Source organism: Chenopodium album, chromosome 23 (assembly GCF_948465745.1).
Source record: "Chenopodium album chromosome 23, dcCheAlbu1.1, whole genome shotgun sequence".
Classification (NCBI taxonomy): Eukaryota; Viridiplantae; Streptophyta; class Magnoliopsida; order Caryophyllales; family Amaranthaceae; genus Chenopodium; species Chenopodium album.
In genome coordinates, this window is record NC_137856.1 from 15,777,979 (window position 1) to 15,789,245 (window position 11,267).

Sequence of the window (11,267 nt, forward strand, 5' to 3'; positions counted from 1 at the left end):
CTCAAGCGGTGCACACGTCCTAGATGATGATGATGGAGGACAAAGTAGGCAGAAACTTTCTTGAATTTCTTGAAAATTATAAGCCATGAAGAAGGCATATACAAAGCCTTGAAGCTTGCCTCTTAGATCCACCCTTGACTTGAAGCTTCTTGCACCATCTCTAGGCATGAAAACAATGAAAGCTCATAGATAGGAAGCTCGGGAATTCTTGGACAATCAATTACCACCTACAAATAAATGATAAAAAGCAAGTAAAAGAGAAAAATAACAAGTAAACTAGCAAAAGCATGAAATAGAGAAACTAACTACAAAAAGCATAAAATGAAGAAAACAAGAATAAAACAAAGGAAAATTAAAGAAAAGAGAGATAAAATGAAATAGAAATCATCCAAAAAGGAACCAAATGAGTGTCATAAATGTCACTCATCAAATTCCCCCAAGCTAAACTTTTGCTCGTCCTCGAGCAAAACAAACCAAGAAAGAATGAGGATGAAAATTTTATTGAAAACGAAAAAGAAAGACTCAAGGTAAGAATATACACTAAAACTCACTGTCATAGGAATCACGCTTGTTTTTAGCTACAACAAGCCCTTTAAACCCCAAAGTCGCCTATGAGGACGAGTGAGGTCTCGTAAGGGTATCCTAAGAGTTTGACCCATAACTCTCCACCAAACATCAATGAGGCAAACCATAAAAAGAAAGGAAAATGAAATAAAAACAAACCTTTGCGAAATGAACCAACATAAAGACTATAATGCAAATGAATGACAATCTTTCTCAAGTAGTTAAAATATGCACGTTTCAAGATATCCAAGGTTGATTGAAACATAGGGTATGCTAGGCATAGGAACTAGTTATCACAATTCACTTTCATCCCAAACAATCTTACCGCGTTCTTCCCACTAGTCTCAAATCTCCCCTTAGGGAGTGTCCCAATGATTCCTCGAAGGAACCGGAAAAAGAATTATTTTAAGGCTACTCGACAATCTTGACTATGCATCCTCTTTCCTTAGGCAATGACCCATGATGCCCTCCCCCGAATAGTGACTCAACTATCTAGCTCGAAAGGTCTTTCCCCAAGGTTGTAACATAAGGCATAAAGGGTGAAGGTAGGCTAAAATTTAAAAATTTTGTGATTTTCCTAAAAAGTGAAGCAAAAGGGTGATCAATCCTTAACACCACAATCAAGAAATTACCAAACAAAAACAACACCCCCAAACTTACTTGAAGCTATACTCACAAAAATATATACAAAAAGCGTACACGCTTCTCCCCCAAGCTAAAATGAAGCATTGTCCTTAATGCTTAGAAGGAGAAAAGAATACATCAAAATATTTTTGAATTATTCACCTTTTCAATTTTTTTTTTTTGTGTTCTTATATTTTATTTGCAAAGTCCATGCCTTTTTCTTAATTCGGACGGCTTTTCCTAAATGCAAATTAATAGTCCATGCCTTTTGAGAAGTAGGACGGCTTTTCCACAAAAATTTGCCATTATTCACAAAGAAAATGAAATCATAAACTTGCTTACATAAAAACCAAAATTCCAACTTAACCACCACAAACTTCATCTCAAATGATCATAGTGCTTCACAAAAACCAAGAAAATATAGAAAATGAAACAAAAGGTCAAATAACTAAAGATGTGGCTTGAAAAGAATGGATAAGGCTCAAATGTTTGCAAGAAGGCAAATGTAAACTCAAAAATAAAGAAAATAACAAAATATAACAAAAATGAAAAATACCACCCCGAAAAATGTGCCTTTGTCCTTCCTAGATAGTTCGGTCTCGTGTTTGAGAATCATACAGCAAGCTTTATTAGATTAGGTTTGCATAGTCAAGGATCCACGCCGCTCATACAAGGAATGTTGAAGGCTAGAAAAACAAGTAACCTCACAAGGTTGTGGCAAAAACTCACTAGTGGTGTCAAATCAACTATAGGAAGCAACTACCAACGTACCACAAACAAGTAGAATCCGGCTTCATGATCCCCCTAGTTCAAACCAACTACCCTAGCATACACTATCCTAGAGTCAACCGAACATAGTCTCAAACCGTGCATAACTTTACAACCTAGGAAGAAAATCATGCAAAAGACAAGTCCAATGTACAAAGTTCATTTCATAAGAAAAGAAATGAAAAACAATGCCTCAAAATCACATCAAAATTGAAAAGAAAAATAAAGGAAAGTAAGAGAAAAGGAAAAATAAAAGAAAGTAAAAGAAAAGAAACGGAGACATAGAAAAGGAAAATATAGGAGAAATAGCATGCAAAGGACTAGAAAGCAAGTTAAACACATAAATTTCCCAATCGACAAATAAGTGATCGATAGACAACAAAGTCACCGATCCCAAACACATTACGTGTTAACAAGCATCCATCCTCGAACCATTCAACTTCTCCTAAACTAATCCTATTCTATGCAACCAAGGAAAATAAAGAGAAAATAAGAAAGGTCTCACCGGGTTTCCAAGCTTAGCAAAAATAAATGAAGCGATTAGAAACCACTTCGTAGCATGCCATATCCATAAGCTCTTCAAGGAACCAAGTGAGAAAATGAAATAAAAGAAACTATGAACAAAGAAAATGGTTAGTAACTTCAAAACAAATAAAAGAAAACAACAAATAAAAGGAAAATAAACTAAGCAAGAAGTATATACAACTAAAGGAAAGAAAAGCTAAACTAACCAAAGAATAGAAAGAATAAAAGAAATAAAACTAAGTAAACAATAAAGTCTAAACTAACTAAAGAACTACTCTAAACTACAAGATTTGGATTTATGGGATTCAGATCAAAGGGTTTTGGATTAAGGGATTAGGATATAAGGGATAATCAACGACAACATGCCAAGCAACACATCATCACAAACAACAAGCATCCAAGCAAATTGGGCAAACAAGCTAGCTACAAGGAAAGTAGCCTAGAGATCAAGAAAATGAGGAAATCAAACAAGAGGAATGAAAATAAACATGCAAACAACTAAGGTATGTACACAACAACAAAATTGGTCACCGAGCAAGTTATTAGTTCCCCCAAGCTAGATAAAAATACATCTCAACATCCCGATCAAAACAAAACATGCATCAAAACTAAAAGGGATGGAGGCAAAAAGCATGAGAAGCTAAAAGGGAACTAAGAACTACTACCATCACCACCACCACTCCCACTCGGCCCGGCCCCATCGGGGTCTCTGTTGCACTCGGGGTCATCGAAGGGATGAGGGTAGGGCTCCCATCCTCCGGTGTACCCATCGGGCCACCCATAATGCCCCTTGAAAAGATCTTGTTGCCAAGGAGCAAGAGTGGTGAAGTTATCGGGCAAAGTGAGTTCAAAGGGGTGGTTGGGATGGACATGGGGGTAGTTAGGATCACCCCTATATTCACTACCACCCGGAGCCTTGTAATCATAGTTACCGTGCTCGTCTAGATAGTAGTGACGCTCGGTGTCGGGGTTAGAAGGCCCCGACCAATAAGGATGCCCATACGAAGGTAGAGGACCTTGTTGGGGCGGGAAGTACGGATAGTTAACCGGGGAAGTTATGTTCCCACGGTTAACCTCCGCCTCATAAATTTGTTGTTGTTGTGTAAACATACCGTGTTGCATCTCTTGAATACCTCTTAGTTGCTCATAGATGGCCCCAAAGTCTTGATCACACATGCCATCTACGTGGATTTTCAATCCACTCATTTTCTCACTAAGAGCCCTCAAATCCGCATTGGCGAAAGCATGTTGCCCTTGCTCTTGTTCTTGCTCTTGAGGAGCTTGTTGTTGTGGAGAATAATGTTGTTGTTGTTGTTGTTGATGTTGTTGTTGTTGTTGATGTTGTTGTTCTTCTTCATCATCTTCTTCCTCATCCTCATCGGAGTCGAAGTTGGGATGCCGAAAGGACTTAGGAACATGCCACACCTTGTTGGCGATCCGAGCCAAAGAAGTCAAGCTGGGGTTAGGCAAGTAGCACCAATGCTCGTTGCCCCTAAGCCACTCATATCTCCCTTCGCTATAGCCCTTGGAGATGAATTGGATTTGACCCAATTGTTGCATATCGAGGTAGATAGAAGTACTATCCCCGATCTCCTTACAAAATGGGAGATAAGCATCGAGGCGAAGGCGAGTCAATAGCCTAGTTACCATGCCCCCGCATGGGATCTCTCCCGTACTACTCTTGCGAAGGTCCAAACAATATTGGGCAAAGATATACCCCAAGTTCAACCGGCCCACATGCTCCGGGCGGGTAGACAACCAAAGGACCTTGAGCTCCAACTTGCTCAACTTCCCCAATTCTTGTTTGGGGAACAAAACATAGCCCAAAAGACAGTGTACAACCCTAAGGGAAGGTTGGTACACCGATGAGATCTTAGCCCGGTTGGTGATAAACTCAGTACCACCTGAGATGTCTTCCCACCATGAGTTTTGATCATACTCCGGGAAGATGTAATGTTCAACGTTGACAATATCCCCGTGGGGATCAAAATCCAGAGCGGCGTTGAACTCTTCCAATGATTGGTCGAAGATGTGGTTGAACAATTGGAAACGCACCCTATATACCCCTCCTACGGGTACAAGCTCTAAGGTAGCCAAGAACTCCAAAGTAGGCTCTTTATAGGTGCGGTAGGCATCGGTGATGAAAGAACCCAATCGGAGATTTAGGAGCAACGACCGCACATCATTATCAATACCCAATTTCAACATATCGGGTTGGAAGTACTGGCGGGTTTCTTTTAGGATTCTTTCTTCCTTCAAATTTTGGTAGAAGGTCTTTTGTTTGTCGGTGAAGTTTTTCTTTTTGGGAAGAGAGGTTGGGGGTCGTGTTTGAGTGGAGGAAGGGTTGGAAGTACTAGGCCTAGAAGATGTACTAGGCCTAGAGGAGGTACTTGGGCGAGGAGGTTCATCGATGCTAACATCGGTTTTCCGTTTCTTGGTGAGTTTCTTGAGGTATTTAGAAATTTTGAGAGGCTTAGAAAGATCACCAATATCCAACAAAGAGCAAAATCAATGAACCAAGAATACCACACCCAAATTCACCACTTACTACCAAAATTGCCAAACTCCAAATTCACACTTCTTTTCAATCAAAACCAATTCCAAACCAATCAACAACACCAATAATCCAAGAAAAACTCCCCTTCAACAATCCAAGAATAACCACAAGACCAATACCACAATCACCACATATTACCCATATTCCAAAAATTCAACTCACAATATATCAACCGAAAATGATGAGAATCACTACAAAATCAACAAACAATACAATGTTATGCAAAATCAATCAACAAATATCACCAAATCACAACCAATATCAAGATCAAGCATCAAAAATCACAAAATCAATACTACACTATTCATGCTCATACAAATTTTCAATCTATGCAAATTTATGATATAAATGGCAAAATTAAAGCAAGGATTTGTGATTATACCATAAGAGAAGCAAGATTAACCAACTTAGAGCAACCAATTTGAACCCACAAAGAAAGCCCCAATTTTCGGCCACCAAGAGTAGGAGAGAGAGTGAGTGAAATTTGGGTCAATTTGTGAGGAATTTGTAGCGTAGAAAGATTTGTGAGTGATTTTGAGTGAAAATGGAGTGATTTTAGTGAGGATTTGAGTGATTTTTGATGGTGAATAATGGAGAACAAGCTGCGCACAAAGGAGGGTTTGAATGAGAGTGTGCGTGAGGAAGATGAGGGAAGTGAGGAAATGAAGGGAAAAAGGAGGAAGAAGGAGGTATATGGCAGTCCAGCCCGTGTGCGGCCGCACAGAGCTGATGTGCGCCCGCACATGCCTCGTGTGCGGCCGCACATCCCTGTGCGTGCCCCTTCCTTTTTCTCAAAAATTTGATACTTACTACCTATTTTGGTGCGCACATGAATCATGATGGTGATGAGGAACGACATAGCCAGTAGCTAAAATCATTTTCAAAGCCCTACATAGGCAGTAGTTGAAAATTCATGTGCTCACCACAAAAATTCACTAAGTATCAATTTCCTCCAACTTTCAAAACATGAATTTCCTATCTTACCTCTCTAAAATTCTTACCCCTTTTACCTCAAATTTTGATTAGAATCGAACAAAATGTGATTTGTGCCACGAACACCTTCCATTCATCATGCATACTTGTAGAATTCAAATCCCGCAAAAGGTCATCCTAAAAATCCAATCAAGTAGAAAAGTAAAAGAAAAGACAAAGTAATAAAAGAAACAAAAATAAGAAAATTCAAAAATCAAAGGGAAAAGTTAGAAACTTCGGGTTGCCTCCCGGGAAGCGCTTGCTTAAGGTCCTAAGCTCGACCCTTCCTCCAAATCATGGAAGATCAAATAACACCACCTTCTTCAAGGTGGTTGATAGAGCAAAATTTTCTTCAATTTTGAGCAACTTCTCATCGTTGCTTAATGAAACCTTCACAAAATTCTTTTCAAATTCTTCCTTCTCCTTTCTCAACATCTTTCATTTTCTTGCTTTCTTCGAGTCACGGGCCTTTTTCTTGAGCTTGACTTCAACATCTTTAATCATGGAAGCTTTCTCTTCATCTTGAAAATTAAGCTTGAACCAATTTGGAATCTCAGTTTCTTTCTCATCCCTTGGCTCTTGAATTACAAATTCTTCTTCACTAACATCATCAAGACTTGCACAAACATCATCAACAATCTCAAAAACATCGTTAGTAGAAGAATCAATCATGCACATATCATCAATGGAACGAGAAAGACTAGCACATGCTATATCTTGCACACAAGATAAGGACTCATGCATTGGCTTCAACTTAAAACTCTATTCTAATTTTCCACATCTCAAAGTGATTTGACCTCCCTTCACATCTATTAAGGCTCCCGAGGTGGCCAAGAAAGGCCTCCCTAAAATGATTGGAATATGCTCATCCTCCTCAATCTCCAAAACAACAAAATCCACGGGAAAGACAAACTTCTCTCCAATCTTTAAAGGAACATCATCAATTCTTCCCTTAGGAAGCTTAATAGAGCGATCGGCCAATTGAAGTGTTATATTAGATGGTTGAAGCTCACCTAGATCAAGCCTTTTGAAAACCGAAAAGGGCATAATACTCACACTAGCCCCTAGATCACACAAAGCATTCTCAAAAACTTTGACAAGGGATTGAAAAATTCCTCGGATCTTCCATTTTCTCCGGAAGCTCACCATGGATAAGAGCACTAAAACACTTCCCTCCTTCCACCGAACTACCCTCATCAAAATCTTCCTTCTCCTCTAGTATCTCCTTAAGGAACTTGGAGTACTTAGGCATATCGGGAATAGGCTCGGTAGAGGGTGTGGAATCATGAACTTCCTTAAGAACTTCAAGGAACTTCCCAAATTGCTCATCCATTTTGAATCTCAAATATTTTTGGGGATAAGGTAGATCGGGAAATCTCTCTACCTCACTCATCTTTTCAAAAACATATTCTTCTTTTTCCTCAACCTCACAATAAATTTCCTTGGACTCAACCCTCTCCACTTCATTCTCCATAGCACCACTCTCATCTCTTTCCTCTTTTGAACAAGAAACTTCCTCATTAAAATCATTTCCACCACATGTGGTAATAGAGTACACGGGTTTCTTTGCTTCAACACCTTGGGAAGGCAAAGATGAAGGACTAGCAAAATCCTTAATAGTGCTTGCTAATTGGGTAATTTGAGTCTCAAGCATCTTATTGTGGGTCATCATCTCATTGAATTTCTTATCACTAACCGCCATATAGGTGTTAATGATCTTGGTTTGATTATCAATCAATTCCTCCAAAGTAGTCCTAGGAGAAGAAGGTTGTGAATAAGAAGTCACCTTGAGTCTTTGGAACAAAACCGGGTGGGGGACCTCTTTGAGCATTGTTTTGAAAATTTCCCCTTCCTTGATTGTTCCAATTACCCCTATTTTGATTTGAACCATAACCTTGATTATGGTTACCACCACCATGATTATGGTTACCATTACCTTGGTTATGATTTACATAACCTTGGTTTTGATTACCATAAATTTGGTTTTGATTACCATAATTTTGGCTTTGATTTTGGCCACTATAACCTTGGTTATGGTTACCACGAGAACCTTGATTCCCTTGGTTCCTATAACCACCACTATGATTATAGTTGTCAAAATTGCCTTGGTTTTGGTAATTCCTATTCCATTGGCCTCTTTGATTATCAAACCTTTGAACATTGTTGTTTGACACAAAATTAACATGTGCACACTCATTGTTGTCAAACTCATCAACACATTCATTGTTGTAATTGCTAGAATCATGGTCATATGATCCACATACATCACAAAACAAACATCCCATAGGCATATTATGTGAAGTAGAAGGAGTTTGAGAGTTAGAAGAAGTACCTCTCCCCTTAATTTGGGAGGGAAGATTTGAAGCTTGGGAAGAGGAAGAAACACTCTCCAACTTGGCCTTGATCGCCGTCATCTCCTTTCCCAAGTTTGTCATTTGAGAGGAAACATTGTTGATGGCATTAAGATGGTCCACCGAGTACAAGGAAGATTGCTTGCTTGAAGAATCTATTTCCCCATCTTGCCAATCTCTATAGTAAGTCACCACATCCTCTATTATGTCCACAACTTCTTCTTCGGTTTTGTTCATGATTGGACCACCGGCCCCTCCATCAAGGCATGCTTTGCCTTGAGGATTCAAACCACCGTAGAAGATTTGGATCAATTGATATGTTGGAATTCCGTGGTGAGGACATTCTCTTTGGTACTCCTTGAATCTCTCCCATGCCTCATAAAGACTCTCATTTGGCTTTTGCTTGAATCCTTGAATTAAAGCCCTTGCCTCTGCCGTTTTCTTTTGAGGATAAAAACGGGACAAGAAAGCTTTAGTGACATCATCCCAAGTTCTCAATGAATTGGGCTTCACCTCTTTGTCTAGCCATTCCAAAGACCTTCCTATGAGGGAGAAAGGGAACAACTTAAGGCGGATGAATTCTTGAGACACTCCATTAACCTTGATCGTGTTGCAATATTTTTCGAACTCCTTAAGATGGTTCAATGGGCTCTCGTTCTGCCCCACTATATCGTCTCCTCTCAATTAGGGTGATCATTGCCGGCCGAATTTCAAAGTCGTTTGCCGGTGTTGTAGGTGGAGCTATGCCGCTCTCGAACCTATATGCACCGGGTACTCCCAATTCTTTCAAGGCAACTCTTGGTTGTTCTCCCATGACTTGCTCTTGTTCAATCTCTTCTTCGCTTGAGGAACTATAATCCAAAGTCTTGTTTGCTACTCTCCTCCTTGAGAGAGTTCTTTCAATCTCCGGATCAAAGGGAACAAATGAGCGATCTCGGGACCTATGCATACAAAACTCAAAACAAATATAAGTAGCACGGCTACAAGTGTAGCCTAAAGTGTAAAATCTTTTTGTATTTTGCAAATGAAATGAAATAGACTCAACAACAACAGGCACTCAAAGCACCATTCCCCGGCTACGGCGCCATTTTGATGGGAAGGAGAACGGTAGGTCGTTGGGCTACCACCCCACCCAATCAAACAAAATTTGTAACTTAACAAACCCCTATTTAGTGTAGTGGTAAGTCAAGGTCGAACCCAAAGGAATGGAGGTCGAATGCACAATGCCTAAGTTAAGCTATTTCGAAGTCAAGTGAAAGGGGTTTATGAAGGAAACTAGAGCTAGAGCTAAATGATGCAAGAACTTATATGAAATCAATCTAAAGACACTAGGGCAATGGATCCACATGTAATTGTAATGGAAAATGGTAATTTGGGAGGTTAAACCGACTAAGTTATGTGATATAAAGGAAGATCATCATGTATCCAAAAGAGCATACCAAGATGGTTCACCTAGAGGTCTAACTAGCGTCAACTACGCTAAACACTACCTAGGGAACGTCACAAAGCACCTCAATCGTGAAATTACAAGCTACTAATCAATGATCCGTATCATAGCAAGCTCACAATGCAATCTAGTGCAATAATCAAAGATGGCCAAACCTCAATTAATCACACACATGCACATGAATTATCAACCAAATTTAATCATATCATCAACCCCATCAATTATCCCCAAATTACTCTAATCCATTATTCAAACATGCTTCACCATTTCCCTAGCTAGGAAACTACTCACTAGTCATAGGAATCAAGATCAAAACTACAACAATCATCAATTTCATCATCAACATACTTGAAATCAAAGATTAAACCAACAATCAATCAAAATCAATCAAAATTCAATTAAACTACAATCAATCATCAATAACATGGAAAACAAATGAAATAAACTAGAATCAAACTTGTATTGAAATCAAAAAGAAGATCCTTACAAAACTTTGATCTAAAGATCAAATACAATGAGGAATTCTTGAGCAATCACCAAAAATCATGAGTTTCTATCTCTAAAGTTCTTGAGTTTCTCTCTCTAAAATTCCCCCAAAACTAACTATCCCAAAATCAATCTAAAAACTTCTTACTAAAAATAGGTAGAAATAACTATATATACAAAGAGGAGGTCGGTATTGACGCCCAAAAATAGACTCTCGTAGGTGCGGGCGCTCGGAGGAGGGAGAATGGTGCGCACGGGGCACACCTAGATAGGTGCGCCCGCACGCACCAGGTGTGCGGCCGCACACCACCTTGGTGCGCCCGCACATATCTGGGTCTTTCCCCCTTTTTCTCTTCGTCCTAGCTCAAGCGGTGCACACGTCCTAGATGATGATGATGGAGGACAAAGTAGGCAGAAACTTTCTTGAATTTCTTGAAAATTATAAGCCATGAAGAAGGCATATACAAAGCCTTGAAGCTTGCCTCTTGGATCCACCCTTGACTTGAAGCTTCTTGCACCATCTCTAGGCATGAAAACAATGAAAGCTCATAGAGAGGAAGCTCGGGAATTCTTGGACAATCAATTACCACCTACAAATAAATGATAAAAAGCAAGTAAAAGAGAAAAATAACAAGTAAACTAGAAAAAGCATGAAATAGAGAAACTAACTACAAAAAGCATAAAATGAAGAAAACAAGAATAAAACTAAGGAAAACTAAAGAAAAGAGAGATAAAATGAAATAGAAATCATCCAAAAAGGAACCAAATGAGTGCCATAAATGCCACTCATCAGTTATCTTCTATAATAGGCACGGGAATTTGCTGGATAGAAGGTATAGGTTGTGTTGAAATGGGAGGTTGTATTCTCCCGGACCTGGTGAGGACATCTATGGGCGAATCTTCTTCGTCCCAAATGTCACTTACTGGGTATATTGTTAATAGAGGAGTCTCTTCAATATCCTTAAGGTAAACG

At 39.3% G+C, this 11,267-nt stretch overlaps 1 non-coding gene across 1 annotated transcript; it reads left to right on the forward strand.

Annotated features, from left to right (window-relative positions):
* The first annotated feature begins 8,686 nt into the window (after positions 1-8,686).
* On the forward strand, positions 8,687-8,792 carry LOC145609928 (small nucleolar RNA R71). The gene has a single exon (XR_014106194.1). It is a non-coding gene; the product is annotated as a small nucleolar RNA R71 (small nucleolar RNA).
* The last annotated feature ends 2,475 nt before the right edge of the window (positions 8,793-11,267 follow it).